This window comes from Rattus norvegicus, chromosome 14 (genome assembly GCF_036323735.1).
Source record: "Rattus norvegicus strain BN/NHsdMcwi chromosome 14, GRCr8, whole genome shotgun sequence".
Taxonomy (NCBI): Eukaryota; Metazoa; Chordata; class Mammalia; order Rodentia; family Muridae; genus Rattus; species Rattus norvegicus.
The window spans coordinates 21,943,898-21,949,897 of record NC_086032.1 but is presented as its reverse complement, the minus strand read 5'-3'; positions in this window follow the sequence as shown (position 1 = coordinate 21,949,897).

Sequence of the window (6,000 nt, the reverse complement as noted above, 5' to 3'; positions counted from 1 at the left end):
AAATTTTTTATTGGTTATTTTCTTTACTTACATTTCTTTTTCTTCTTCTTTTATTGGTTATTTAATTTATTTGCATTTCAAATGTTATTCCCCTTCCCAGTAAATCAACCTATCCCCTCCCTGTCCCCCTGCTTCTATGAGGGTGCCCCAGAACCCCCTCCTGCCTCAGTGCCCTAGCATTCCTCTACACTGGGGCATCGAGCTTCCACAGGACCAAGGAGCTCCCCTCCCATTGATGTCAGATAAGGTAACCTTCTGCTATATATCCAGCTGGAGCCATGGGTCCCTCCATGTGTACGCTTTGGTTGGTGGTTTCTTCCTTGGAGGCTCTTGGGTTCTGGTTGGTTGATATTGTTGCTCTTCCTACAGGGTTGCAAAGCCCTTCAGCTCCTTCAGTCCCTGCCCTAACTTCTCCATTGGAGTCTCCATGCTCAGTCTGATGGTTGGCTACAAGCATCTGCATCTGTATTGGTCAGGCTCTGGCACAATTTCTCAGGGGATAGCTATATCAGACTCCTGTTGCAAGCTCTTGGTATCAGCAACAGTGTCTAGGTTTGGTGTCTGCATATGGGATAAATCCCTAGGTGGGGCAGTCTCTGGATGGTCCTTTCTTCAGTCTCTGCTCCACTCTTTGTTCCTGCATTTCCTTTTGACAAAACCAATTCTGGGTTAACATTTTAAAATGAGTGGGCGGTGCACAGAACACAAGAAACTCAAAAAGGATGACCAAAATGTGAATGTTTCACTCCTTCTTTAAAAGGGGAACAAGAATACCCTTGGCAGAGAATAGGGAGGCAAAGTTTAGGACAGAGGCTGAAGGAACACCCATTCAGAGCCTGCCCCACATGTGGCCCATACATATACAGCCACCAAACTAGATAAGATGGATGAAGCAAAGAAGTGCAGGCTGACAGGAACCGGATGTAGATCTCTTCTGAGAGACACAGCCAGAATACAGCAAATACATAGGCGAATGCCAGCAGCAAACTACTGAACTGAGAACGGGACCCCAGTTGAAGGAATCAGAGAAAGGACTGAAAGAGCTTGAAGGGGCTGGAGACCCCATATGAACAACAATGCCAACCAACCAGAGCTTCCAGGGACTAAGCCACTACCCAAAGACTATAAGTGGACTGACCCTGGGCTCCAACCTCATAGGTAGCAATGAATAGCCTAGTAAGAGCACCAGTGGAAGGGGAAGCCCTTGGTCCTGCCATGACTGAATCCCCAGTGAATGTGATTGTTGGTGGGAGGGTGGTAATGGGGAGAGGATGGGGAGGGGAACACCCGTAGAGAAGGGGAGGGGGAGGGGCTAGGGGGATGTTGGCCTGGAAACCAGGAAAGGGAATAACAATTGAAATGTTAATAGGAAATACCCCATTTAATAAAGCTGGAGAAAAGAAAAAAAAAGATAAGTGGGCGGCTTCATCCCTCAACAGGGGGCAGTGCCTATCCACTGAGTATGATCTCCACAGGTTCTCTCTCCTTTTTGTTGGGTATTTTGGCTAATGTCATTCCTGGAACTTTCTAGTGGGTACCCCCAGTTCCCCACTCCCCATTGCTTCATATCCCCTTTCAATTTCCTGACCCTCTGTACTTCTCCCCTGTTCCTGTTCCCCTTCTTCCTCCCCCTCCTCTCTTTCTCTCTCCCAGATCCCCCCTCCCTTTACCTCCCATGATTATTTTTCCCCCTTCTGTGTAGGAGAAGCATCCACACTCCGGTTTTCCTTCTTTGGTTTCATATGGTCTGTGAGTTGTATCATTAGTATACCTAGCCGGTTTTGTTTTCTTTTGTTGTTGTTTTTTTGTTTTGTTTTTGGCTTTTGGTTTTTGGGGTTGTTGTTTTTGTTTTGTTTGTTTGTTTTGTTTTGGGCTAACATCCACTTCTCCGTGAGTACATACCATGTGTAGTCTTTTGTGGCTAAGTTATCTCACTCAGAATGATATTTTTTAGGTCCATCCATTTGTTTGCAAATTTCATGAAGTCATTGTTTTTTAATGACTGAGTAGCTCTCCACTGTGTAAATGTACCACATTTTCTGTATCCATTCCTCTGTTGAAGGGCATCTGGGTTCTTTCCAGCTCCTGGGTATTATAAGTAAGGCTGCTATGAGCATAGTGGAGCATCTGTCCTTGTTATATGTTGGGGCATCTTTTGGGTATATGCCCAGGAGTGGTATAGTTGGGTCCTCAGGCAGTACTATGTCTAATTTTCTGAGGAATTGTCAGACTGATTTCCAGAGTGCTTGTACCAGCTTGCAATCTTACGAGCAATGGAGGAGTGTTCCTCTTTCTCCACATCCTCGCCAGCATGTGCTGTCAACTGAGTCTTTGATCAACTTAGTTTCTGGTTCTCAAATTCATCTGAAATAACAAAAAATCCAGGACAATGAAAATGATTCTCAACAGTAAAAGAATTTCTGGGGGAATCACCATCCATAACCTCAAGCTGTACTACAGAGCAATAGTGATAAAAACCACATGGTATTGGTACAGAGATAGACAGGTAGATCATTGGAACAGAAATGAAGAACTAGAATTGAACCCTCACATCTATGGTCCCCTGATCTTTGACAAAGAAGCCAAAACCATCCTGTGGGAAAAAAAGGCAGCATTTTCAACAAATGGTGCTGGCTCAAGTGGCGGTCAGCATGCAGAAGAATGCAGATTGATTCATTCTTTTTTTTTTTTTTTTAGTTCTTTTTTTCGGAGCTGGGGACCGAACCCAGGGCCTTGCGCTTCCTAGGTAAGCGCTCTACCACTGAGCTAAATCCCCAGCCCCAGATTGATTCATTCTTAACTCCTTGTTCAAAGCTCAAGTCCAAGTGGATCAAGGGCCTCCATGTAAAACCAGATATGCTGAATCTAATAGAAGAGAAACTGGGAAAGAACATCAAATACATTGGCACAGGGCAAATTTTCCTTAACAGAACACCACTGACTCAGGCTCTAAGATCAACTATAGAAAAATGGGACCTTGTAAAATTGCAAAGCTTCTGTAAGACAAAGGACACTGTCAACAGGACAAAATGGCAACCTATGGGTTGGGAAAAGGTCTTTACCAAGTCTACATCAGATAATGGCCTAGTACCATCTTCTACAATGAAAAACTTACACAGGTTTCAATCATGAAGTTTTAATAGAGTGTATTTTGTAAAATAACATCGGCCAAAAGATGGCGCTATAGCTGCACATTTGGTCTACGTGTGTATTATTAGTCTTCTATTTCACCATTTCCTAGATTTAGCTATAAAAAAATCATATTAAAAAGATTGTCTGGTCCAGTTCTTGCCTTATTTGGGTTGGCTTCTTGCTTAGATAGTATTTCTGTCACCTTAATGTACCTTATTAATTATTATTTCTTTGTTTGATTGGCATAAATACCTCTTCCTGGGCTAAGAAACAGTCTGTCTTAATTATTATATAGTAAGTATAAATATTAAATACTAATTAATAAATATATAGTAAGTATAAATATTAAATATATCATCGTATACCATCGTATATCATATATTATGTGATTTGCATTATATGCTATATGCTATATAATATATTATGTATTGTATATTATATTATATATTATATATGCACCATTATATTATATGGTATAGGTATTGTATATTAACATATATTAAATATATCATTAACTGGCAATGTTCTTTTATGTTTTTCTAAGGCAGATCACAAACTCCATTTCTGAGATTTTGACTTCAGCCTTACATGTGGTACTGGACAAGGCTGCTACATCTTAAAAAGTCCTCTTTCTTCTGGTACAAAAGTCTACCAGAAGCGAGATCTAAACATGGCCATGCCAGCCAACACACATTCCCCCAAGAGGCCTACTGCTGTGGATGACAGTTGTCTAGGATACCACCAATTCTTTCCATGGTCTTCAGACTGGGGACTGGTTTTGAACACAGCTGTACATTCAACGTCCTGAATGCCTGATACAACACATGGCGATTACAGCACAAACATGCATCTCTCACCTCAAGGGAACAAGATGCAGTGCATTCTCAGCCAAACATGAGTGGCTATGACCTGCGAATATAAATTCAACTTTTACTGAACTCTATGTTCTAATGTGGTAGCAGCTTTGTTAAATTTTTATAGTTACAGAACAAAAGAAAAGTACCAATTAAGGCATCTAAAACATTTTGATGGGGCTATTTGATAGCCAGATGCTTCCTGGTGGCATTTTTAGTTTTGGGGTTCGTGGAATCTAATATTAGCATGTTCTAATAGAATTTACCTTATAGTCACAAGGATGTTGGGCACACAACAGTTGGGCAATGAATGGCTCCTATGGAGACTAAAGATAAAACCAGAAAACTGGTTTTTGGGCCTACAACATTCCAACTCTCCTAACCCAGATCTGACATTTCTATTTATGAGAGTGTCCAAGTATAGGTTCAAGAAATTTGCTAGATGAAGGACTAAGTGATCATGTAGGTGCTTCCTAGGATAGTAGACGTTAGCTGTATCCATTAGATTTTTCTGTGACAACAAACATGTTCTATATTTATGTAGCCAGAATAGTAGCCGTTAGTCACGTGTGTTTTTTTTTTTTTTACTTATTGTATGATAAGTCCAAACAAGGAAGCAAAATTTTAATTTTAAAAATTAACTTAACTCTGAATGGTGGCTGCCATACTGGACAGAATACCCCTTAGGCCTTCATGATGTTTTGTAAATTTTTCTACACTGCATTGTCATTTTGGACAGGCTGAGCCATTCTGCCTCAGCCTGATCCATAAATGTCACATAAGTGATACTTATATATTTGATCCAAAACCACACTGTAGCTGCTCTGATGACTTAGGAACCTAAAAACAATTTCACTATATTTGTATCTGTACCTCTCTGACTTCTGTCTGTCTGTAGATTGTTTACAAATGGATATTTGTCCACGTTTCTCCAAACAAGTTCAGTTTTTAAGAGATCTGCATTTGACTAGAATTATGTAGGCATGCTGTGGTCATACACACTAGACTTTAAATGCACTGGCATTATTAAAAGTAAGATAATAAAAATATTTCCAAGTGCTGGTGAGGAGACCCTAAGTGCATGAATTTTTTCATTAATTCATTTATTCACTTTACATCCAAATCACAGTTCCCCTTACAGACTCCACCTTTTGAACCTCTCCTCCTCCCACTCCCCCTCCCCTTCTTCTCTGAAAAGGAGGAGCTCCCCACTGCGCAGGTACCAACCCACCCTGACATACCATGTCACTGCAGGACTAGGCACATCCTCTCTCACTGAGGCCAGACAGGCAGCCCAGGTAGGGAAACAGGATCCAGAGGCAGGCAAGAGAGTTCAGAGACAGTCCCTGATCCAGTTGTTGGGGGACCCATATGAAGACCAGGTTGTACTTTTGCTACTTATGTGCAGAGGGCCTAGGTCCAGCCCGTTGGTTGGTGGTTCAGTCTTTGCGAGCCTCCAAGGATCCAGGTTACTTGACTCTGTTGGGCTTCTTGTGGTGTCCCTATTCCCTTCAGGTCTCTCAATCTTTCCCCCAGATCTACAAGAGTCCTCAGGCCCCATCTAATGTTTGGCTGTGGGACTCTGTCCCTGTTTCCGTCAGCTGCTCTGTGGAGCCGCTCAGGAGACAGTTGTGGTAGACTCCTGCAACTGTACATATTGGTTCCTCCCCACGGGATGGATCTCAAGTTGAGCCAGTCAGTGGTCAGCCATTTGTACTCATAAATGAATATTAAAGTACAGGATGCCCACACCACAGTCCACAAACCCAAAGAAACTAAGCAACAAAGAGGGCCCAAGGAAAGATGCTTGAATGTCACTCAGAAGGGGAAATAACATAGTCATTAGAGGTGAATGGAGGGAGGGAACTGGATGGAAAAGGAGTTTGGAAAAAGAAGGGGGCAGGAGGAGAGAGATAAGCTCTAGGGAGTCGGCAGGAGAATAAGGCAAACTGGAGAGGGGGTGGCATCTCTGGGACTAGCTAGAGATTTGGGATGGGGGAGGCTCCAGGAAGTC